The sequence below is a fragment of the Alosa pseudoharengus genome, unplaced genomic scaffold, assembly GCF_046254945.1.
Source record: "Alosa pseudoharengus isolate Yale_2024_CS ecotype anadromous, Long Island Sound unplaced genomic scaffold, YU_APseudo_1.1 YU_APseudo_1.1_scf_23, whole genome shotgun sequence".
Lineage (NCBI taxonomy): Eukaryota > Metazoa > Chordata > Actinopteri > Clupeiformes > Clupeidae > Alosa > Alosa pseudoharengus.
The window spans coordinates 5417783-5444223 of NW_027468685.1; the positions used below are offsets into that span (position 1 = coordinate 5417783).

The 26441-nt window shown below is 41.3% G+C and overlaps 2 long non-coding RNA genes across 3 annotated transcripts; one reads left to right on the plus strand and one right to left on the minus strand.

Annotated features, from left to right (window-relative positions):
• The first annotated feature begins 278 nt into the window (after positions 1-278).
• On the plus strand, positions 279-2156 carry LOC143140055 (uncharacterized). The gene is made up of 2 exons (XR_012990528.1): positions 279-798; positions 1200-2156. It is a non-coding gene; the product is annotated as an uncharacterized LOC143140055 (long non-coding RNA).
• A 9169-nt stretch (positions 2157-11325) lies between these two features.
• LOC143140056 (uncharacterized) lies at positions 11326-11937 on the minus strand. 2 transcript variants are annotated; one of them, XR_012990531.1, is made up of 4 exons: positions 11870-11937; positions 11685-11773; positions 11503-11608; positions 11326-11425 (listed from the first exon to the last, which is right to left on the minus strand). It is a non-coding gene; the product is annotated as an uncharacterized LOC143140056 (long non-coding RNA). The 2 variants fall into 2 exon arrangements; XR_012990530.1 differs by having other exon boundaries at positions 11326-11608.
• Positions 11938-26441: the final 14504 nt, after the last annotated feature.

Sequence of the window (26441 nt, forward strand, 5' to 3'; positions counted from 1 at the left end):
ACAAATGGGTCCATAACACTGTGGACGTCAATTCCAATGTAAACAGCAAATAACTCAAGTCGTTATATTGTATTGTTGTATTATATTATATTGTATAGTCGTTATATCAGAACAAGAGGCGTTTGCGCAATAGCCATTAGAATGCGCCTTTACTTTGGAGTTAGCGAGGTAGAAAACAAGAGGAATAGTGTTTAAAATGCCCATTTAAATTGTAGACTATAATGCACTGTTGTGCTAGCCTGGGTGCCATTCCGAACTTAGTCCCGCCCACTACGTTTGAGGTCGGGAAGTTCGGTCTGGCATTGATCAATAGTGGCGCGAGTATGCTCGCCCAAATACTGGCGGGCCAATCAAATTGTCAGGGCGGGCTTTATACGATGATGGACAGATGCTCAACAGTAACGTAATCCACCACGTCACCAAAGAGCGCTTGGGTTGAATTCGTTTACAACAACGATGGCTGCCGCTGGAGAATTGAGATGTGTAGATTCTGCTATCAGGTCTGTTCTAGAAGATATCGACAGCGAATTAATTTTAAAAGAGGAACAGAGTAACGGGATCAAGGCATTTGTTGATAAGAAAGATGTTTTTTGCCGAAGCAACTGAAATGGGCATCACGGCGATGCAACTCGGCGTGCACGACGAGGTGGATATAGCCAGCGGTCGTTGCCAGATCCTTTTTTGAAGCCCGGAATCCTGGCTGCTGAACAACAAGTGGAGGGACATGCTAGGCTCCGATGTTTTTCAAGCCAACGTAATGGGTATCGTCATGGACGAAGTTCATCTAACTTACAAATGGTAAGAGAGTCTAACTGTCTGACTTAGTAAATAACTCCCAATGTCGTGATATGAATCCCATGTTGTAAACATAGTAGCCTAGGTATCGTTGTACGTTCGCTAACTCAGACTTGGTACAATCATAACGTTAGTGTGATTGTAGCGAACTAGCTGTTAAAACATTCTAATGTAGGTTACTGTTTTATTTCTATCAGTGGTCAGGCTGCAAAAGGGCATTTGGGTGTTGGTTTATGTACTCAAGCACCATACCCATATTGGTAGGCTAGTCACTGTACCCCTTATAAGTGATGTATTCTTTTTAGATGTCAGTACAGTCATTAAAAAGTACTAAATGATACTACTCATAATTTCTTATTTTTACTGTTACTTATTGGTTGCTTTTTTACTGCTATATATTCCAGGTACACCTGTGCTGACATTGACCGCTTCTGCTGATCGGGAATCCAGAGCCAGGGTTATGAAACAGCTTCAGATGGACAATCCAATAAATTTGGCCCTGAGCCCAAACAGAACAAACATCAGAGTGGGTCTGATTAAAGTACCTGGCCATACACTGGAGTGCCTACACTGGATTGTGAGGGATGTTAGTACAAAGCTTGACCCAGCAGTTAAGACGGTACTTTAATGGAGTCACTAGTTGTCTGCGGAAAGCTTTGTACTGCCATTTTGAGGAACACACCACATCTGTTGATCTAGGACATCTGTGCTGCACTCACTGCCATTCTGTTTGTTCTTGTGAACCTGAAGGTTGTGGGGAGCTAATCCCCAAATATGAACACTTTCAAGGGGAGGTTTCATCACACCACAAACACAGAATAGTCACACCTAAGGGCACACTTTTGATCAGGGAACTGTTACAAACTTACAGGAGTAGTTTACTTCAGGACCATAAAAACATACCACTTTACACAGTCGACACAGCCTGCACTGGTTTTGGAGATGAACTCATTGATCAGTTTTAGAACAGTGCACACAGATATTTGACCTGGACTTCATTATCCATAATCTCCCTACATACAAGCTGGAACATGCAAAAGAGATACTATGAATTATGCATGAGGTTTTTGATGACATCGAACAGAGTCAAACTAATTTGTTTGATGACTGTGTTGTTCAGGATGACCGTGTTCAGGTTGACATGGATTACACTGGTTACTTTGATGACGAGGATGAGGATGATAAGATACAATCATCCCCAAGTAACTTGGAATCAGGCTTGTCAATGTTGAAGATCTCAGGCTAGCTTCAAATTCAGGCTCAAATTTGTAGCTTCAGGGTCCTGTTGTTGTGCAAATGCCTTTTTTTTTTACCTCTGTTACATTAATATTTTTGAATAAAATTAAAATGGTTTATACTTCTCTACTAGAGGGTGACACGGGAAGCAATTTTCACTCCCGTCCCATCCCGAGCCCGCACAAATACTCCCGTCATATCCCGATCACGTGACAGCCCCCCCAAAAAAATTCTGTCCCGCAAAATCCCGAGAGAAAGACTCCCGAATCCCGTCCCCCTCCCTATGTTGATGTCTAAAGTTATCCGACTGTTAGGCTACAGTAGCGTGCGGTGACCATACATTTTGGTAGGGCAGAAAGCCTTGTCTAACTTTTCTTTAATAGCCGATCATTTTGGGCTATATTAAAATGACATATTTTACAGTACTTTGCTGTAGGCTATGCTTAAATCATTTCATAGTTAGATCTCATCCCATCAGTTAAGTTTGCACCGTTCTCATCACGTTAAACCAGCGAAGCATAGCAACGTTGCTATGAGTAAACAAAACAATTTTTTGTGTTCCGCCAGGGTTATGCGATAAATATATTGAGGAATGCGATCGTCAAGGTGTCATGCCCCAACATTGCATGACACATTAAACTCAACGAGAATCGCTTTCCTGGACAGCTCGTGCAATTGAATAGAGTTGTCCTTTGCTGATACTTTCGCCTGTAACTGTTTCTTTGCATCCATTTTGCCTTAGGGCCTATCGCTGAAGCTGATTGATTGTGAACAGGGCAGCTGCTTGTCTTGCTCTGATAGGCTACCAATCAACAACAAACGTATTGTGGGTTGTAATTGGTTATCTTTTCTAAAACGAAATGCCTCACGTCTTTGGGCGCACTCACTGCATTGCAGCGTCATTTTTTAAGTTAATAATCTCTGGCTTCCCGCCAGCTCCCGTTTATTATTTCCTGTCCCGTCCCAATCACGTTACCAACAGTGAAATTTACTCCCGTACTGCGGGAAACCCGCGGGAATACCGTGACCCGCGGGAGTCCCGAAAAATTGTCACCCTCTATTCTCTACTGGTTGGGGATGTTTCTGCATTTAAAGACAAACAATAAGACATGTCAATAAAGATTTTAAATATATACACATAATAGGTAATGTTTGAAGATATACGCTGAACTTTGAACATACAACCAATAAGAAAACACAAAAATGTTTTCAAGAATGTGGATACTACTAAACTATTATATGAAAACAATTATTTACATTGTCATTTACGAAAACAATATTTACAAATTACCATCACCATTTACATTTCACATTTACTTAATTATTTAAATAGGCACATTTTGCCAGTCCATTATTTTCTCCTGGTAATTCAGCTTTGCCAATAAGTTTCTCTTGAAATTCGGGAATGCATGAGACTGCCTGCCTGGGTGATTTTTGTTGGGAAAGTTGTGTCTCCCTGAAAACGTTTACCAGTGTTAAAACGTCCTGTTCTCGGGCCACATGATGAATGCCAGCCGGCCTTGTCAGCTCCAGCTCTGTGTCCGTTTTGTCCATTAGCTCTTTGACGATGCCAATGGACCTACTGATTCTGGCTGCTGACATTTCTGACATGTTTGGTCCCAATCCTCTCATAAATGATTTGAGAAAATTGTTTAGGTGTTCCAGGTGGAGGTCAAGTGGATGGAAAATGGGTGACAACCTGAAATATAAGTGAACACATCAGTGTGAAGAATTACAGTATAGCCTATTAAGTATAACGTGCATTGACAATACATTGGAAAATACAGACTGTTAAATATGGTGACACCAGATGCAATTGCTGAGCAGGTCAGAGAAACACTGCCCACCCCCCACAGAGGTGCAGAGCACAGAAGTGGGGGTTGGATAACATGCTAGTCCATTACAAAATGAAGTTTCTACATATTGACAAAGGCCAACTTACACATCAGGTACAAGTTTATCCTGGTAACATTTGCTCACACTACACTGAAATTCGGGCTGGCTTCCAGAATACTAGGCATGTCAAAATATGACTAGATGATTTAATCATAGATAGATTTCACGGAAATGAGGAGTGTGGGAATGCACAGTGTTTATCACATTGGACAATAATCACGACTCACTATTAACTCATGTGAAACGTGGCAATCGAGGTTATTCTCATAGTCATATCATAAGAAGTAGAAATGTATTAACAAGCTTACCTCTGTAATGCTTCTTCGCGTTTTTGTACCGGTTGGAGTTGACGGATTGGGGCAGAACTTCTTCAGAGTCCGGGGCGTCTCTGATGCCTCAGATGAACACGGTTCTTCAGGCTGGTTTCCTTCGTCTTCTGTCCATTTTTTAAACACGGGCATGTCGCGTTCCAACCGTGTTATAAAGTTCTGACAGGACCGACAAATGCGATGCGATTTGTTTGCAGTGTTGTGGAGTTGTAATCCTAAACGGATAACTTGATCGTATATGCATTCACCTTTACTGTTTCTCTCAAAAATGAGGTTCGTGTGTTGAAGAACTCCGTGTATCCTTACATTATTTTTACAACACCTGCGAAAATCGCTCACATTTTCTTCTTCTAGCGTGCAGTTGAGTTCTGTTGACATCAACTATGCGTCGCTTAACATACGTCACACACTCCGTTGCTCTGATTGGTTGTAGGTCTATCCAATTGAGTGCAGAGGCATTTTTTTCCCTGGTTCGTTTGAAACACGCCCCATAATCACAGCTCTATGGAGCAGTATCAGACTCAAATTCTGACTAGAATTGAGTATGACTACGTCAGGCTACTGTTGTGCATTTTAAATCAGAAATAAGAATGTGAGGAGGTTGCTATTAACTTTAAAGATTGCATCTGCAATCGAAACTGTATGCAAATTGGATGGCCTTATGTCCGGTCTATGGATGTCTGCTTTAGTTGACAGCACGGTCACTAGATTTTAATCGGTAAAGTTGAGGAGCTGGTATCTATTAATGTTCGTGCAAATAGGCGGATTCATGTCCCTTGCAGTTTGCAACTGCGAGGTACAGGTCATGGCAGGCGCCCCACAGAACGGTTTCATTTTGAGAGGTAGATATCCATGCTGGCACCCCCTCTGCGATGCGTTTGTCCCCCAGTTTCATGAGCTTTTATGACAAAACCGTGACTGTGATAGTTAACAATCTACATCCTAATAGAAAACTGTTAGCTTTCCTGGTATCAAATGACACATGGTATCAGTTAGGCCTATAACACAACATAAATTGTGCTGGCGACCCAAATAAAATCTCCTGCGACCCACACTTTGGGAAACACTGAGTTAAATGGCTCATCCTTAATGGAAATAAATACATAAGTGGGAAGTCTTTGATTATCACTCACATGGATAATCATTTGCCTGTGTTTGGATTGGTGAAAGGCCTTTTTATGGTAAATTCCTCTTTTTGTGCTTTTGAAACTATACCATATGAAACTTTAACTTTGACAAAGATGTGTGTGCCTATAAAGTGGCATTTCCTGCTCTTGCCCAAGCAACAGAACTGGTGCATGAGCTCATTGATCATACCTCATATTTCTCTGTTTCTTTAAAAGGAGGGTGTTTGTCCCAATAAAATATAATCTAAGTGACATAATTGCTGACAGAAATGGTCCTAGCACATGATTTCATTATATCTATCATTATGTAATAATTGTTACTTGGTAGTCAGATTCCTTTACATAAACCGGCCGATGAGTGGAAATCCATCCCTTTGGGGTTGTGGTTCTTACTTTTAAAGAAAAGAAAATCAGTTCATTACTTGCCAAGTGGCAACAAAATATGTAGTGTGAGTGTAACTCGGTTACCCTGTTAGCCTACTTATGTAGTCAAATTTTGTTTCAATGCGGATTAATTTGTGTGAACCTGTTGGGGATCAATCCCTTTGTTGTGGCTATTACTTTTGAATAAAAGTTTTATTTTTCTGAAAAGAAAATGCTGTCACTCTTATATCAAGAAAGTCTTTATTATTGGATCTAGAAAGAGTTAGATTATTATTATTATTATTATTTTTTGCTAGAACACAAAGTCTGTCAGTAATTTGTTTTCATCTCCGGTGCGTTGCCAAATGGTAGCCAACTCGTTTGCTAGACAGCCGGGTGGAAAAGCTACTTTTGCTGCAAGTCGTGGATAACGGATACAACTAATCATCCCCAGTACTATTCAAAGTAGGCTAGCTACTTATCTCTGCAAATAAGCTTTAGTATTAAATGTAAGTTAAGGTAAATCATGAGGGAAACAATTAAAGGAGAAGCATGATCTATCAATTAAATATTCATGACATGTGTTGTCCATTGCATTATATTGTCCGTATGTTATCAACAGCTTTCTCTGCAATGGGTTTCAACACTCCAATTGCAGTGAACTCTCCCATGCAGTAGAGTAGGGCCAGTCAAATTTGACATACTAAATCATGTTTGCTTGCCTGTTCCTTCTAGGTAGGGGTCTGTAGTGCATCTAGTAGGCCACTGTAGTGCCCTAAATGATTTATGTACATGTCCCACCCTACCCTATGCCATAGATAGCAGTTTTTGTAATGCATTTTTATTGTATCAAATGCAATGGTTTTCATGGAAAGTAGACATGGTGCTCTAATAGGGAGTGGATCGCAAAATAATGTTAAAGGGAGAGTTTGGTGTAAATTAATCCATAGCCCTGTTGGTCAAGGTCACCTTTTGCTCTCCACAGTCAAATATGAATAACCATCAGTCAGGTCAATCTAATGGATCGTCATTATGGCATTTAATGAGTAATGGTTTGACGTGAAGCTGATTATACTGTATTTCCTCTTCCTGTAATTTTGAAGCTGCTGATGTTGATGAAGGGGTTTTAAAAACCCTCTCTAGGGATGATCTTTTGGATCTTTTTCCTGGACCACAGAACTTTATGCGAAGAAAGAAGTTGTGGGATCGCATTCATCCAAAGGTAAATGTCCACATACATGGCTAGAGAGAATCTGGCTGTTCATGGTCTGTAGGAGAATTGGCAAAACTAATAGAGCACAGTTATTACTGGCAAAGTGACCCTATCACCCACTTAAAGTTTTCTATTGATTACAGTGAAGAGGGATGGCTGATGTCTACCAATGACACTCCCTCAGAGCCAGCTGATGCACATACAGCTTGATAAAATTCCTTATTAGGGTGTTCCTGTAATGCATTTTTTAAACATTTTGTCAAATTTAACCGGCTCCCATTTTTAATCTGGTTATGGTCTTGTATGGGGAAACTGAGAATCCCAATTAATAAAAAAACATCTTTGCATATGTAACCGACTTTAACCAGTCAGTTACATGATTAATAACTAAAAAGTCTTTCTATGGCTAGAAGTGATATAGAGGAGGCGAAGAGTTGATTTGTCAGCATTTATTCCTGGTCTGGAAGACAACAGACAGGGCAATCAATGACGACATGCAGACAAAAGAGTTCTGGCATCCCCTTTCCAGACTTCCAAAACGTGAGAAACAAATAGAAATACATATACTGTAAGCTACATAATGTAAGCTATATACTGTTCAGTACATTTTGTTCCAAATGATCCAGTGTGAAATAAACAGCCTACAATAGTAGGGGAGAGCCGGGACGATTGAAACACGGGACGAATGAAACAATCCAGTTTTCTCCGAGTGTAATGATGATAGACAGACGTCCTTTGGTCAAAACATAGAGCATGTTAACCTCCTTCTATCAGCCAAATATCTTCCTGCTATGTCATTTTATCACGGAGTTACAGGCGATAAACGAGTTTTAATGCGCAAAAGTAAACTTCATTAGCGGTTAAATTTTTTCGATTATTAATCAGTGTTTTTCATTTAAAGTTTCGACTTAATGCTTATTCAGTACACCATTTAGTGTTCTCCACAATCCCAGACTTTCATATCGCATGTTTGTTTACATGGAAAGCAAAACAAGCTATAGTGTCATATGTCTGTGTCGGGACGATTGAAACAAGTGTTTCAATCGTCCCGAACAGGCTGTACCTCCATGTATTTTAATTAAATGCACAAATATCTGTGTTTAAACAATCATCTATGGAGGTGAGACATAGAAAAACAGTTTTAGGAAGATGAAAATACATTTGGGCCCACCAGGTAGGGGGTTGAGTTTTCCCATGTTATCCTATGGAGACTGACGGCCGATGGGTCGTTAAGCCTACTTATTTGGATGTGCAGTGGCCTAACCCACGTAAAAACCTAGTGAAACGACATTTTCAACAATATAAACATGATATAAATGGGAAAGCTTACCATTCTAGCTATAAACATGGCAGAATCATCCACAGGACATGATATTTCAAAAACCGCTTCATACACGCTTCACGATGATGGCAATGAATTGTAAACAGACATGCACGAAGACGTATAGCCCTGCAACAATCTATCTAAAATAACACATTTTGGGAGTACTATTCATGATATGTAGTAACATTTTGAAGTTGTGGGACGTTTATATGGCTTAAACTGTATGTTTCATTCGTCCCCTTATGTTGTTTCAACTGTCCCGACCAGGAGGGACGAATGAAACAAAACGCACGTCCCACTTTTGCTGTAATAATTCCTGAACGGTTTTGTTCAAAGCTGAAAATGCATTTGTATTTGACAGAGGACAGATGTAGCTTACTAGTGACCAAATATTAGCTTTCAGTGTGGTACGATCGCTTTGTAAATTACGTTTAATTTAAAAGTGTTTCAACTGTCCCGGTGTTGTGCCCCTTCTGGTTTTTCCACCTACTGGTTTCCGAGCTGTTTCCGAGCCTGTCCAGATGTCATGTATACCTATCAACAGCAACTGACGGCTACCCACGTCGACAGATTCGCTACATATTCATAAACATTTTACTGGCCTTTGCATGTCGCACCTCAATAAAAACTGCACTGAACTGAACTGAATACCTGAGAACTACATTACTATAACATTTTCCAGCGGGGAAAATGCTTTTTTAAAGTAACCTAATTTCGATGATCTGTGTCGCGCTGGATTCGAACCCTCCTCAGCAAAAGTATCACCAGGCAAGACCGCCTCGCTCTCCACTACACTATCAACATCTACTTAACTTTATGGACATAACGCTGTGTTCACTCAGTAGGCCATGATTCACTGTTTATCTGAATATTTTGAAACAACTGGTTACCTTGATTTAGGCTTTAGAAACATAACTGTATCATGCACTCTACCTTCTGTTACACCTCTGCGCTGTCCATGTGCAAGGATTTGTCATAACTTCTACCAGGCAGCGCACGGATCATGAAACAATGGGTCTAAAACAACTGGTTACCCTGGCCTGAAAACGCATGATCTCGCTCTCAAACAGCTAGGTTGCAATAGCCTACGTTCCTTGGATTCATACATGACAGTTCACGGGTGTCGCACCTCAATATAATCTGTACTGAACGGAACATCTGAGCACTACATCACTATAACATTCTCCAGCGGGAAAAATGTTTTGTTTTTTTTAAGTAACCTAATTTCAATGATCTGTCGCGCTAGATCCGAACCCTCCTCAGCAAAATTAACACCATGGGAGACCGTCTCGCTCTCCACTACACTACCAACGACTACATTATCTCCAGGACATAACGCTGTGTTCACTCAGTAGGCCATGATTCGCCGTTTATCTAAATATTTTGAAACAACTGGTTTCCTTGATTTAGGCTTTAAAACACAACTGTATCATGCACTCTACCTTCTGTTACACCTCTGCGCTGTCCATGTGCAAGGATTTGTCATAAATTCTACCAGCAACGCACGGATTATGAAACAATGGGTCTAAAACAACTGGTTACCCTGGCCCTGGCCTGGAAACGTATGAATTCGACACTGTGAAAAGCAGCTACAATAGCCAGTTCCTTTGGTTTAGGACAAGCAGATTTCTATGGCCATGGCTCATACCTCGTTTCCAAAGTCATAGCCTATGCCATCCTACAACGTTATGTTTACGACGGAAGATAAGTATTTGCAACCCCTACAATGCTTTTCATTTCCAGTTCTCAATTTTAAAAGGTTACCTCATATCCCTCTTATCACAAGCAGCTTCTTCTAAATTGGGATGAAACTGGTTACCTTGCCTCAATTAGGCTACAGATGATCCCCACAAGCTGCTTGTGCATATACCAACATTATGTGCTAGAATTTGCACCAAAAGCTGTGATTAAAAAATGTTAATAAAATAAACCCATGCGCACAACCTTTTCCCTTATTTTCGTTGTAGATATTACATCACCTGCACTCAGATATCAGACAAACAATTTAGAGCCTGGTGTAGGATAATTGCTGAAAGTTGTTTTCAACACAGTGGAGTGCACACCTACTTCAGACAGAACCCTTTTCTTCAAAGAACTTTCAAACAAAAATGCAACCACAATAAAGTGAGATTAATTTTCTTTTATTGTGAAAAAGGTAGGCAAAACGTCACACATTTCGGTTATGCAATAAAAAAAAGCAAACAGGAAAATCCCAGAACAATAATGACTCATGAACAAATTCCAGTGAAAACCCCATCAATTTACCTATTCTGCAAATATGCCCCATGACGCAAGGCGATGAAATGGCAGATGACTGGGCAAAGACTGTTTTTAAAAAAGCAATCACATTCAATAACAAAATGTCTTAACAAAGTGTAATGAGGAGACAAAGAAGAAATGCATGAACTTAGCTTGCAACGCAAATAGTCACATATCCCTCCCTTTCCCATGCCTTCCCATTCACTTGAATAGGAAAATAGCTGCCCGTGGAGCACTTGCATAGAAGTACTTTTAATTCATTCATCTGCCCAAAAAACAAATTCCTACAACACCTAAACGGTAAACAAGAAAAGCTTCCTTACACAAATGGGCAGAGAAAAAAAAAAAACATTACCCTACATAAAAGGGCTAACACTGGGCAAAGAAAAGCCTTACAAAAAGGGCAAGGACAATGACAAACGTAAAGGACACAACTACAAGCTGCATGCTGCACAATAAAAATTAAGGTGTACTGGGGGTCGACCAGCACAACCCCAATGGAACCACAGACTGCATGCTGAGCACTCAATCTAAAGAGAAGCATGGCCAATGATTAGTAATAGGGCCTAGACATTTCGATGCATAAACAAACGGTCAATTCTTACCCAGTCATCACGTTTCTCCACATCCTCTCTCCCAGGACTTTGGCACTCGTTCCCACACAGCCTGCAGAGGTTCTCTAAATCTTCTAAAAGATTATATTCAACATTATGCTCACATAGGTTACATTTGAAAGAGAAGGACACCTACACACCTTAAAGAGGAGGGTACACACACCTGAGTCTGTCACCAGTGTGCAGGCAATCTCCCTCCGCAATTGTGTGACAGCCACCTGATCAGTTCTGAAATGGAGCATTTCGCCTCTCAGGAGAAGCTGCGCAAACTACATACGGAAGAGTACAGTCAGTAGAATCCATCCACTAGCTGCAGTACATTACATCAAGTCAGATTCAGTCATACCTTGCAGACAAATGCCCCACATGATGTAGCATCTGGCTGCCGGGGATGGTCAACCGTGCTACAGGCCCATCTTGAAAAATGCAAGTTCTTATGCCTCATGAAAGATCTGTAGAACAGAAAAGCATTGTTGCTAGTTTGAAACAAAAAAGGTCTATGACATTACTAATTAACCTCCAACTCACCTAGTGACATCCTGGCATTTCTTGATTTTACCAGGGGTTTCACCCAATGGATCCAGATACAGGGCCCGTTTCTCCTTAGGATACATGACCTTGGTGAGGACAAAAAAAATCAAATCACTTAAGTAATGAAGCTCCCGACTCTTATAAGCCTCTTAACTGCGATGGCATTGTATGGGAATGTTCACCACAAGTGTCCAGTGGTGACGGTCACAAACAGGTCCAATCAGGATATCATAGGCCATGGGGTCAAGCTGAAAAGATGAGCAGACACACATGAGCACCTGTGCATTGCAATCACACATTTATTGTAACATTGACAATACTGACCTTATTTAGTCCTCTGAATGACCCTTGCCATACAGCCGTCATTTGGAAAGAGTCCACGAAGAACACTTTTTTCTCCAGTTGGCCTCTGACCTTATCCAAACAGCTCTGGATGAAAGCGTTCATCACCTTGAACAACACGTGTGTGGAATTACATTTTCACATCAGCAATATGTAAGCATTCAAGGACATTTGACACATGCATTTACCTCACTTTCAACCTCCTTTCCTGGGGCCAGATTGCCGAGATCCCTGGAAAAGATCTTATAAGGTCCCACCTTGCTCCACAGCACACCCTGCCGTTTCCCGGACCAGATCTCGTCGATCACTGACATTTAGAAGGGGTTATGCATTTGGCACGGAGAAATAACACAAAATAATACAACTAATATATACTTACATTCCTCTGGGGAGACACCGAGGGCTGAGAGGCACTGAGGAATGGCAGATGAAGGCATCATTGGGATGGGGTCGGGCTGAGGACTGGCAGACAAGGGGAAGTGAGGACTGGTGGACAGGAGAGACTGAGGACTGGTGGATGGAGGGATGGGGTCGGGCTGAGGACTGGCAGACAAGGGGAAGTGAGGACTGGTGGACAGGAGAGACTGAGGACTGGTGGATGGAGGGATGGGGTCGGGCTGAGGACTGGCAGACAAGGGGAAGTGAGGACTGGTGGACAGGAGAGACTGAGGACTGGTGGATGGGAGAGACTGAGGACTGGTGGATGGGGGGATGGGGTCGGGCTGAGCACTGGAGACCCACTTCCGGGGGATCCTTGGCTGGGGCTCAATGAACTTCTTCAGTTGGTCCAGATTTATTTTTTTTATCTCTCTCCCATTGGAGGCCAGCAGGTCCACACTTTTGCCCTCAATACCTGTGACAGTATATGGCCCCAGGAGCTCACTCTCCATCTTCCCTCCCTTCCGCTGCTCCTCGCGGATGTTCTTACGGAGGACTTTGTCCCCAACCTGAAAATTGTCATCCATGCCGACAGCCAATTTTCTCTTTCTCACTCTCTCTTGGGCAGCCTTTATGTTTTCCCTCACTTTGGGATACACCTCCCTCTGAACAGCGGAAATGTGAGGAGATGGTTTTTCAGTAGCCGCTAGGGCCTCCACTTTGTCGTGGCTTATCTGCAAAAGTATGACAATATTGTGAAACAAACTGGTTACTGGTACTGGTATTCCAAGTGCAAGAGAAAAGAAATGCTCCTACATGCCACTTGTCTGGTATCTCAGGAGGATAACGGGCCTCCCTCCCGTATAGGAGATAAAATGGTGCGTATTTGGTCGTGCATTGTTTCTTGGTTCGAAGGCCAAAAATGGTGGGTTTTATGTAAAGGTCCCAATTCTGGGGATGGTCCTTCACCATTTTCCTCAGGGCTCTGAAATAAAGAACAATTTTTGAAATTGTTTTAAACGCATACACATTTTATGACATGATATAACATAACATGACATAAGTTCATATTCACCCTTGAATGGTCCCGTTCACCTTCTCCACCAAGCCATTCGTTTGTGGATGGTACGGTGAACACAGACTCCTTGTGATCTCAAGCTGCTCACACAACCTAAAGTTGATCTAGGAACATTCATTGAATGAGAACAAAAGTAGTGTTTATTCTGGAAAAGGTTGTGTTGGCCAAAATACAGTTAGGCACAATGTTCACTTACTTTATTAACGAACTCTCTCCCCCTGTCGGTGAGGATGCGTTTTGGTGCACCATGGCGGTAAAAAAAATCCATTACGCATTCCGCTACCATCTCAGCCTTTTTGCCCCGAATGGGGTACACCTCAACCCATTTTGTCATATAATCAATCATGACACACATGTAGGTGTGGCCCCGGTTTGTGGCTGCCAGCTTCCCCACTAGGTCCATTCCCACTAGTTCAAATGGTTCAGATACCTGAAATGTCAAGCACACATTAATAATGTTTTGTTTCATTGACAATTGCTTAAGCCTATTAAATGGGATGTAAGCATTCACCTCTATTGGATTGTATTGGGTCTTGTCTTTTATGGTGTAGGCCCTCTTCAACTGGCACTCCTCACACTGGGCAATCTAACAAAGACATAAAGTCAGTGTCACATAGGACATTTTATGAAATCCATAACATTCACGGACATCTGGACCAATAACACTTACCCATTTGGAAATGTCCTCCTTCATGCCAGGCCACCAAAATCTTTGTAGAATGGCGTGGAGAGTCCGGTCCACACCACAGTGAGCCCCATGCCGACTAGCATGGAAATGTATGAATAGCTCGTTTGCCTCCTCTGGGCTGCAAACCACTTTGGCGTAGTGGTGTTGCTGCTGATCTTGCTTCCTCCGGCAGAAGTAAAACAGTTCCCCATCTAAGGGGTGCATCGCATTAACATTGGAAATAGCATTTTAAACATTGACATAATGAAATAAAGCTTGTTTGACTTACCTCGCACTGCATAGCTGTCCGCTCTCCGCTTCAGAACATACCTTTGCTCCTTGGTGAAACCAGGGGGGTACGTGTTCTGCACCTTGAAGTTTAGGATTTCTTCAGCTTTTCGGGGGTCCATCTTACTACTTCTCAATTCTCTCAATTCTCTCAAATCTCTCAAATCTCTCACTTCTCAATTCTTCTCAAGTCTCTCAATCTATGAATTCTCTCCCACTCGCTACACACCTTGATGGTTTCTGGCCCCTTTTATACTGTCCTGTGCTATCCATAATGTATTAATTGACTGATGGATTGATGGATTGATTGATTGACATGCTGATAGACTGAAGAGCACCTTTCATGACATTTAAATAGACCTATAATGTTTTGTTCTTTTCTTATCAGCTGTTTTAGATCAAATCCAAAGTTGTTTAATATGAACTTGCACTTTTACACATGTGTCTTATTTGTACTGGGTGTAGGCATATACATCTGAACCCAATGTTCAGGTAATTTCATGAGATTTGACTTTACAATCTATTTCACAATCTACTATAGGCCTATGTTTGCTTTCAGGACCGTGTCCAATTACCTGATGCAGGTGCGCAAAGGTGGGCCTATCTGGAACACCTCGCATAAACTTAGCGCAGGGTGTATTAGTGTCAAATATAAATGTATATATATATTTTTTAAACCTTTTTCAGGTTAGCGTAACAACATTACAGACTTGTGTGCAAAAATTAACTATAGGCCTATCAACAGCAATGTTGGCCTCTAGACCTATGCATCACAAGCACCCAGCTGTGAAGGCGATCATCAAGGAGGTAACCCGTTGTTTCAGACCAATTCAGAAGCTCCGTGTGCTTAGGCTACGTGATTGCAAGATAAATGAGGTTGGACGGGTGTGGAATATTGGCGAACATGGGAAGGCTATCATAAAACGAAAAGCAGGGGTTGAAATCCTTAATTGGTTGAATCAAGACGTTGACTACGCTATATCGTCTGTTTGAATGAATTGTTTTCAATCATTTCTTTTCATAATTTCAGCGCCAATGACATTGGGTATTGTTATTCGATTTATCCTTACTCAATCAAAACAACAGAACTGAAATATACATAAAACTAAATGGGCTACATGATTAAATAACATGAGTTAACTCTTCAATTTTCTCACTTGTCTTCTGTTGTAAACATGGCTTTGTATCACTTTGGAAACGTAGATGTAATCATTTGAGCCATAGCATTAGAAATGTTGCTTCTTTTCATGAATCCAAGGAAGTTATTGCAGCTGTTTGACAGCGAGATCATGCGTTTTCAGGCCAGGGTAACCAGTTGATTTAGACCCATTGTTTCATGATCCGTGCGCTGCCTGGTAGAATTTATGACAAATCCTTGCACAAGGACAGCGCAGAGGTGTAACAGATGGTAGAGTGCATGATACAGTTATGTTTCTAAAGCCCAAATCAAGGTAACCAGTTGTTTCAAAATATTCAGATGAACGGTGAATCATGGCCTACTGAGTGAAGATAGCGTTATGTCCATGAAAGTATGTAGATGTTGATAGTGTAGTGGAGAGCGAGGCGGTCTCGCATGGAGTTACTTTTGCTGAGGAGGGTTCGAATCTAGCCCGACAGATCATCGAAATTAGGTTACTTTTTAAAAAAGCATTTTTCCCGCTGGAGAATGTTATAGTGATGTAGCGCTCAGATGTTCAGTTCAGTACAGTTTATATTGAGGTGCGACACGCAAAGGCCCGTGAACTGTGTATGAATCCAAGGAACGTAGGCTATTGCAACCTAGCTGTTTGAGAGCGAGATCATGCATTTCCAGGGCAGGGTAACCAGTTGTTTTAGACCCATTGTTTCATGATCCGTGCGTTGCCTGGTAGAATTTATGACAAATCCTTGCACATGGACAGCGCAGAGGTGTAACAGAAGGTAGAGTGCATGATACAGTTATGTTTTTGAAGCCTAAATCAAGGTAACCAGTTGTTTCAAAATACTCAGATAAACGGTGAATCATGGCCTACTGAGTGAACACAGCATTATGTTCTGGAAGTTATGTAGATGTTGATAGTGTAGTGGAGAGCGAGGCGGTCTTGCCTGGTGATACTTTTGCTGAGGAGGGTTCGAATCCAGCGCGACACAGATCATCGAAATTAGGTTACTTTAAAAAAGCATTTTCCCCGCTGGAAAATGTTATAGTAATGTAGTTCTCAGGTATTCAGTTCAGTTCAGTGCAGTTTTTATTGAGGTGCGACATGCAAAGGCCAGTAAAATGTTTATGAATATGTAGCGAATCTGTCGACGTGGGTAGCCGTCAGTTGCTGTTGATAGGTATACATGACATCTGGACAGGCTCGGAAACAGCTCGGAAACCAGTAGGTGGAAAAACCAGAAGGGGCACAACACCGGCTCTCCCCTAGTAGCAATGCACTTGATCGTATAGTATAGGTTACAATATACAAAACATGAAATAAACCGTACAGTAAGAGACATGACAAATCTTGTTTTTTTACATTTTCTAAGGCAAACATACCTGGAAGACAACAGACAGGGCAATCAATGACGACATGCAGACAAAAGAATTCTGGCATCCTACAAAGTAATGCACCCGTTAGCACCCAGTCAAAAGGCTACTCAGATAACAATCGGTTTTCTTCAAATGAATTTACGACGCTAATTTGCATATTCAATCTAATAAAAAATAACGGAGGTATCACAGAACATTCTTACATCATATAAAAGAATAATATCTTAAGTAAAATAAGAAATACACAGTTTTAAAGCATTTCAACTTCGCAGGATTTACAAAGAAAGCTTACCCCTTTCCAGACTTCCAAAACGTGAGAAAGTCTGCAGGTGTGTAACACCAATTAATGCCCCATCGGAAACAATAGCAAAACCATTAACAGAACCATTAAAAGATTAACATATATTACAAAAGAGATATGGGGAAGTTCACTAAAGAGACAAAACTTTATTTACACTAAATTATGCCTTTGCTACACATAGAAATGGACTATTGGACTGACATTTTTATCATTTTTGTGACTTAGTTGAATTTTGTTGATGGAAACACTAGTTTTATAACCTGAAACTGTTATATATGTATAATGTTTATCTGACACCACACTGTAACCCTTAATAGCAAATTTTTTTATTTTTTTTATTTAAACAGGTACAGAGTGAGAATACAGTGAGTGAAGCCGTTGATCAGCCATCCACAAATGACATGTTGCCAAGCCCGTCAAGCCAGCCATCCACAAATGCCATGTTGCCAAGCCCGCCACAGACCTCCACCCCCAAAAGCCGTCACCTGAAAACCGTAAAAATGCCAGACCCTCCTGAGTATGTGGTATACACAGATTCAGAACTTGACATGGTTCGGAGCCAGTATTTTGAACTGCTTCGCAATGGGAAAGGATCACAGTGCAAGATGTCCAAAGACCTGTTTTGCAGACTGATAAGGAACACTGTAACCAGCATGGTGGCGATCCTCTGTGCCAGTAGTTCATGTCAAGAACAGATGTACCCTTCAAATAGTGAAATTCGGGCAGTGGCTGAGAAGATTGTTGATTATTACCCTATGCTGCGAGACTCATCAGACATGCCTTATGTAAGTGCCTTTTCTCTTTCAAATAATGTGGGTTAGGCTGTGGATGGAGGAGTAGTGACTCAAACATTTCTTTCCTATAGCTGACTGTACTCTAAAATGTATAAGCGTGTGCAAAACATCAAGTCCCCAAGAAAAAGGCAAGGACGAATGTACCTAAGAGGTCTCTCTTTGAATCAAGTCTTGAAGATGACAGTGATGCTTCAACAGCTTCAACCAATTTGTCGGTTGCTTCAACAGTAATTCTGCCAGACAGCGATGATGGCAACAATGAGCTCAGTCCAGGTATGCCAATAGAAAACTTAATGAGTGCTAAAATATTACGCCACAGTACAATTTTGTTTGTAAAGACCTGTTATCATGAATAATTGTTGTCCTTGTATTTTACCTTTTTTTTAAGACCAGGACAGCCGCAAAACACAAGCAAGGCACTATCAGACATTACAGACCATGAACAGCAAACCTAAGTCTAATCCAAAAGGAAGTAATGTTGCTCAGATTTTGGACTTGGAGTTCGAGGCCAGGTGGGCCTTTATTGACTCTGATGCAACAAAGTTAGAAGACAGGGCAGCCAAGATTATGGATGCATATCCATGTTCTTACGGAGCCCTAGAGGTGTCATCGCAAAATGTTTTGCATGTTGAGAGAATGTGCGCTCGTTTTACTACATTGTGCGCTCGTTTTACTAAATTGTGCTCATGTTTAACTATATTGTGCACTCGTTTTACTAAATCGTACGCTCGTTTTACTAAATTGTGCGCTCGGTTTACTAAATCGTGTGCGCAATTTATTATATTGTGCTCTCGTTTTACTATAGTGTGCGCTCATTTTACTAAATTGAGCTCTCGTTTTAAGCATAGTAAAACGAGGGCACAATTTATTAAACGAGTGCGCCATTTACTAAAACGAGGGCACGATTTACTTAAACGAGGGCACGATTTATTAAAACGAGAGCACAATTGTGAACATGGTTATAGAACATTGTGTGCACGATCTACTTAAACGTGGCCACAATTTGTAAAACGTGCACTCAATATTGTCTTGACACATGTAAACATGAGCAAGTTATAGTATATTCGAGATCTCGATCTACTAAAACGCACCCACGAATAATTAAAACGTGGGCTCGAAGAAATTAAATTGTGTGCACAAAAATGTAGTGTGGTGTCAAGGGCAGGGTTGGGTAGTAACGGATTACATGTAATCTGGATTACGTAATCAGATTACAAAAATCAAGTAACTATAATCAGCCCAGATTACAATAAAAAATTGTGTAATCAGATTACAGTTACATTGTTGGGGATTACCTGATTACATTTCATCATGCAAGCAATGCAACTTTTTAATGATAGCCTAGTTATCTTTTAATTCGACAAGCTTCGGGCTTGCTGGTTCGATCCCCGACCAGTAGAAAAAATGTGGGCGGGGGAAGTGGTTGAGCACTGCTCTCCCATGCCCACATCCACGGCTGTGGCCCTTGAGTAAGGCACCTAACCCCTCATTGATCCCCGAGCGCCGTTGTAGCAGACAGCTCACTGCTCTGGGTTGGTGTGTGCTTCACTAATTCGCGGATTGGAAGACCAAATTTCCCTCAAGGGATTACTTACTTACTAACTTATTTACTATTGGGGCAGGTCTCTCGGCACATTGCCTGATCTTTTCCTCCTAATCTTAATGTAGCCTCTTGTTTTAGTGTCACCGTTTACTTTGAGAAAGTCACCAGGTCCCCCTGGTTGAAAAACATCCCAAAAGAATAATTTTCTCATCCCCACAATTGAAATGGACATGGTGTCATTCAATCTCAGGCCATGTCCCTGGGTCAAAAAATGAGTTGTGATGAGTTGTGCAAGTTTGGAGAATAGTGATCCATGATCACATCCATGATGACTAAGTGATCAATTTTGGGATGGGGAAAATTTCAACCACCAAAATACCACCCCCAAAGTGGAGAATAGCTATAGAAATGTATCAGTTTTGGGTGTTTTTCAGACAATGGGTCCTGGTGACAAGGGCTACATTAACATTTTTAGAGGAAAAGATCAGCTAATTCACACAGGAATGCTTTACTCAGAGCAAAGAGATTTCTTAGATGTAATGAAATAATAAACAGAAAAACTGAATGAGAATTCTTTCATCAATTCAGTGGTGGTGTCTTTTACTTAAGGGACATATTTATTGAAGTAATCTAAAAGTAATCCTAAAGTAATCAGATTACGTTACATGTTTTTGGTAATCCTGATTACGTTACTGATTACAAAAATTGCCATGTAATTTGTAGTCAGTAATGGATTACATTTCAAAGTAATCTGACCCAACCCTGGTCAAGGGGTATCCCCGGGAATGACGCCGGGAGGTGTGTCGCTTGTAGTGACGTAGGGGGAATCTCATTGATTGCAGTGCACCTGGATATAGCCCTGTTAGGTAGGCTATAGGTGGGAGAGCAGATGATTGTGTGTGTTTGCACAAGCCCCTTGCCATCTTCGTCCAGCTGAATGTTTGCCGAAGTTTTAAGTGTTTGTTGAGGTCCAAGTTTATGCAGAGCTGTGGTGTTTATCGCGAACAGTGTGAGCTGGGCTCCGCTATAAACCATCCTGACCACCTAAAGGCTTTAATTAGCTGCCTACGGTTATCATCACATTACCAATACGAACTGTCACAGACAGCTGTAGGCCTAGTCCATGCCAAGGTAACACGGTTGCCACCACAGCACAGCGAGCTGTGAGAAAATGTCGGGAATTACTAAATGTGAGCACGAAATACATATTTCGAGAGCTCAATTTAGGCTTACAACGGGGTCACGTTTTATTAATTCGAGAGCTCAATTAAAGGAAAACGTGCTCACAAATTATCACGACCAGAAAAAATATCACTTAAAAGTGAGCTCTCCCGGGCTCCGTATGTTCTAGAGATCCCCGACATGTAAGTTATTTTTGCACCCTTTAACATTTGAAGCAGACACTTCTGCCGTCTTGATGTCTATGTCCCTGTTAAAGGACAATTCCGGCGCAAAATGTTAGTACATCAATACGAGTTGGAACGATTGCAGGGATTTGTTTTACATTTGGATGTCGTAACAAACCCTAGGTTAATTTTACGCCGGAATTGTCCTTTAGCTGTTCTCCATTGATCATAGTATAGACACCAAATTAGTAAATCTGCTGTATGCCCAATTTTGTCTTGTAGGCAGTTGACGAGCTTGGGCGTATCCTTGGTGGCGCCAACAGGAAATACATTGATGATAACAAGAAAAGATGGGAGACCTTCTGTACCAATGTCCAATTCTATGGTCTGTGGAAGAAGGTCCTAAAACCCCCCATTCCTGTGGATATGCGTGGAGGTATGTTCTGTATTATAATCTGCATAGTAATCTATCAAGTCATGTGCAGAGTCTGTGCATATGCATATATGGACTGGAAAACCCGCTCTCTTCCATGCTGTTCTCTTCATGTGGTAACAGTTGGATCATTGGGTCATGCCCAGTCTCTACAGATTCATCTGTTCCAATATAAAGTGAATGGAAAAGGAGGCGAACGACATTTTGCCGTTTAAGTGCTGTTAACTGTAACCTTCATGTGATAAATTTGCTATGATGAATGTTAAATTTCTACGAAGTAGAGCATTATTGTAAGGTTCAATGCATATTGAGTTTTCTCTTATTCTGACATTGCTTCCACCTAGCGGATTTCACCATTGCCCTTCTAAAAGCATTGCCATCCATCTTCCCATAACCAACACCACCACCAAAACATCTCGGAGGAGTGAAGCACTAATTCATGTCCTTGAGGTGAGAATTAGGTTGTGTAGTGTCCACATTATTTTTACTCTTTTATGCTCCACATCCTGATATTTTTCACATTTGGTCAATCTGTAGGAAAATGAGGATCCCAACAAGTACCACTGTCCACCCCAGTCCTTCTATACGATGGCAGTACCTGCATTCTAGCAATTGGCAACTCCCCTGTGAGTCCCCTGGAAGAGGTCTTCAATGGTATGGTTATATTGATAGCCTACTACTACACTCTCCACTTGACATATCCCAAGTTTGTTTCCACACTTTTGTCAGTAATTCAGACTGAAGTGCTTCATGATGCGATTCATGATCAGGATGCCACAACGGCATACAAGAAGGCTATGAATGAATGGAAGTCGTTTGTTCAGAAGTAGCTCAAGCCATGCTTAAATGTTTGCTGTATATCCAAATACGAAAATATTTGTTCTTCTTTGTAACAGTTGTACGTTTGAACAGTTTAAAAGAATTTCGGGGGGGGGGGGGGGGGGGGATTGTCCGGGCACTAATTTGTGTGTCAATCAGGTGTTAGAGCTGCTTTTTTTCCATTTGCCATATTTCTTGGTCCAGTTGAACTTCCCTGTGGAAGCTAAGTGACTTAGAGCCAGAAATTAAAGCAAGAACCCGAGGGGTCAGGTGTTAAAGCAACACCAAAGAACTTTTCATCTGTCGCACGCACTATTTATTTATCCAGCACCGGCTTTGCAAATAACAATGTCCACAGACAAGGTAGAATAAGTTGCATGATTTTATGAAAGTACGATGTATTGCGACATCAGATGCAAGTGAAATTTGTAGTTTCTCATGTCTCATTCCATCGAACTACAGATCCGCTACCCGATGCAGCAAACTTACATAGTGCGGTAATAGCCGATAGAGGGCCGCGAAGCGAATGCAAAAAGTGCCGTTCACCCTGTTACGAGTTGATGAACCACTGAAACGATTTTGGAAACATTATTTTAAGGTACAAAAAACTCTTTGGTGTTGCTTTAAGAGCTGCTTATTGCTGGCTTATTTGATATTTGTACTTGTTTTTCATTTTTCATTTGTATATTTGGCATTTCTGTTGGGTCCAGTTGAACTGGTGACTCGTTGAACAACTTTTACACATTGACTGACTTTTATTCCCATGTACATTGGCCAGAAATTAAAGCAAGAACCTGTGTAGTGTTAATCCTGGTTTGTGGTGCCTTATTACACAGCACAACATTTATATTTTAGTCATAGCTGTCAACATTGAGCTTTGAAAATAAGGGAGATTTCCCGGGTTTCTCACGCAGAATACGGGAAAATGTCAACATTCGTCCCCCAACGTTGGAAGGGTTGCAGTATTAGTCCGTTTCATAATTGCAAGCTCGTGCATTGGTCAGCTAAACAATACAACAAAGTAGCCTACTTTATTTACGCCTAACAACAGCCTATATTAATTTGGTCAACTTTATACAGCCCTAGCAAGGCTAAAGTTCTGTAGCCTAATCGATGGCCCTGTGCACTGTCATTCTCTCTCCTGCGCAAACAAAATGTGTGCGTTCCAAGTAGCCAGTGCGTAATTCTTCTTCATAAAGTTGAAGAAATGCATTTGGTTATTTTAGAGATTTTAGAGAGAAAATATAAATAGCCTGTCATGCAGTTTATGGGCTTTAGTGCAGAGTTGGGAAGTTATGGTAGGCCAACTTGGAGTGAATATACAAACAGGGGAATTCTTTCTCTACTCGTAGCTGAGTGGTAGGCCGATACACACAGCGTTCGGCCGTACACTATGCTGAATCGTGCTCTCGTGCATCTTAAATAGTCTCACTGTCGCCTTCAAGCAAGCAAAACGATGCTTTGAAAACATCTGTTTCGTTGGAAGGGCAAGGGTGTAGCAACAGGACAACAGTACAGAGACTGACAAGTCTGATGGTAGAGCTAATGTTATGAGATTGTTAAAATACGGGATATTTACGGGAAAATATTAAAACGGGAAGACAGCGGGAAAAAAGTTAAAATACGTGAGAAACCCGGAAAAAACGGGAGGGTTGACAGCTATGATTTTAGTTAGTACACACTGGTTTTCCCCTATGATGTTACTTGTTTGGAAATTCATTTATTGGTCTGCTTTCTGGCACATGCTCTCTTCCTGGATAACTGCCTCTATTTTAAGATCAGGCAACTTGTTTCCAGTAACTATTATACTAATTGTTCTGACAATGTAAGACTGATTTCAAGTACTTTTATCTAGATTTTAGCATCTGTGAACTTGTTATCAGGGCATACACACTATCCAGAGACAGGTTATAAGTACGTTTTTCTAGGATTATCTAACTTATTATCAGGCCACAAATATTAATTGGAGACTGGTTATAAGTATGTTTGTCTAGAATTTAGCATCCGTGAACTTATTGTTAGACCAAGAATACTAATCTGAGAATGGTATTTAGTATGTTTATCTAGAATTTATCATCTGTGAACTTATTGTTAGACTAAGAATACTAATCGGAGACTGGTTATTAGTATGTTTGTCTAAAAGTTAGCATCCGTGAACTTATTGTTAGACCAAGAATACTAATCTGAGAATGGTATTTAGTATGTTTATCTAGAATTTATCATCTGTGAATTTATTGTTAGACTAAGAATACTAATCTGAGACTGGTTATTAGTATGTTTGTCTAGAATTTAGCATCCACATATGCATTTCCAGCCCAATAACACTTGCCAGAGACTGCTTAATTCTAGTCTAGAGGCAGCTTATTTTAAGATAACTTTTCTTGACAAGTTTTCTTGCTGCATGGACAGATAATTTCTTAATGACTTTTAAGTCATTCTCTGATAGATTTAAGTGTTTATATCTTAAATTTTGATCAAGCTTTTTTGCAGTGTGGAGCCACCTCATCTCTTCCTTCGTCCTTGATTGAACTTTAGTGCAGACTTGTTTAAGTCCTTCAGAGGTGTCACGAGTAGACATCAAACGAGGGGAGCGTCTCGGAAATGATCGAATCTGGACCTTTTCTGTCTGCTCAATTCAATCAGGGCTGTATGTGTGAGGGAGAGAAAGTGGTGCTCTGGATAAATTAGCTTTGCAATAGCTCCCCTGTGAAGAGGGTTGGCTTACTTTGTGTTGTGTGTATGTGTGTGTGTGCATGTGTGTGTATGTGTGTGCACATGTACAGTACGTCCGTATGTGCTACCCACATGCACACAATGTGTCTGACTCTCAGTCACTCGAAGAATATAAAGTGAAATTGTGAACTGATAAGAAAATCCTCTTTGGATTTGACATCTAGCTTCAAATACTCCTTTTTGGGTGGCAGAAATAATTGGTCTTCAATGTCAATGTAGTCCAGATTTTTAATAAAGCTGCATTATATCATCATTATTCACAATCCTACTTGCAAATCAGTCCATACTCTTGTTAGCTCTTAATTGATCAAGATGTTCTCTATCCAATGTCTCCATTCAATATTAAATATAAAACATGCATTACCTCCACAAAGGTGTTTTTTTGGCTGTCTGTCTGTATGCAGGACTACTCAAAAACTGGCACGCTGTATTTCATGGAACGTGGTCGATATTTGACCAAGAAAACACCGTACCGTCATGGGCAGAGAGGTCAGGAGAGGCTCTTCACAATGTCCTCCAGTCCCCCTCAACTCTCTCTCTCATTCTCTCTCTCTCGTCTTTTCTGTTGTTTTCTGCCCTTTGGATCAATCCCCCTCTTGGCATAAGAGAAACAATTATGCAAATGTAAAAAAGAACCTGAAGGGTCTTAGGGACACACACACACATGGGCACACACACACACATGGGCACACACACACATGGGCACACACACACACACACATACATGCACACACACACATGGGCACACACACACATACATGCATACACACTCATGGGCACACACACACACGGTATAGTTGTGAGTGTGTAGTTCTGTGGTAGTGTTCCTTCCTCCAGTGCTCCCCTCTGAAACTGTGTGGGGGTGAAATCCAATTCAAACCGTCACTGACAGCAACCCATAAGGTGAAGAGGCAACACTCCACCTCTCTGTCTCTCCCTCCTTACCTTTCCCCCTCTCTCTCTCTTTCTCATTACCTCTTCCCCCCCTCTCTCTCTCCTTACCTCTTTCTCTCTCTCCCTCTTTCCTCTCTTTCTCCTTCTCCATCTCACTCTGACTTTTTTTTTGCATTTTCTCCCTCTCTGTGCACAGCTACACCACACACTCTCTCTCCGTGCATAGCTACACCACTCTCTCTCTCTCTCCGTGCATAGCTACACCACTCTCTCTCTCTCTCCGTGCATAGCTACACCACTCTCTCTCTCTCTCCGTGCATAGCTACACCACTCTCTCTTTGTGCATAGCTACACCACTCTCTCTCTCTCTGTTCAAAGCTACACCACGCACTCTCTCCCTCCTTACCTTTCCCCCTCTCTCTCTCTCCTTACCTCTTTCCCCCCCCTCTCTCTCCTTACCTCTTTCTCTCTCTCCCTCTTTACCTCTTTCCTCTCTTTCTCCTTCTCCATCTCACTCTCAGACTTTTTTTTTGCATTTTCTCCCTCTCTGTGCACAGCTACACCACACACTCTCTCTGTCTCTGTGCATAGCTACACCTCTCTCTCTCTCTCTCTCTGTGCAT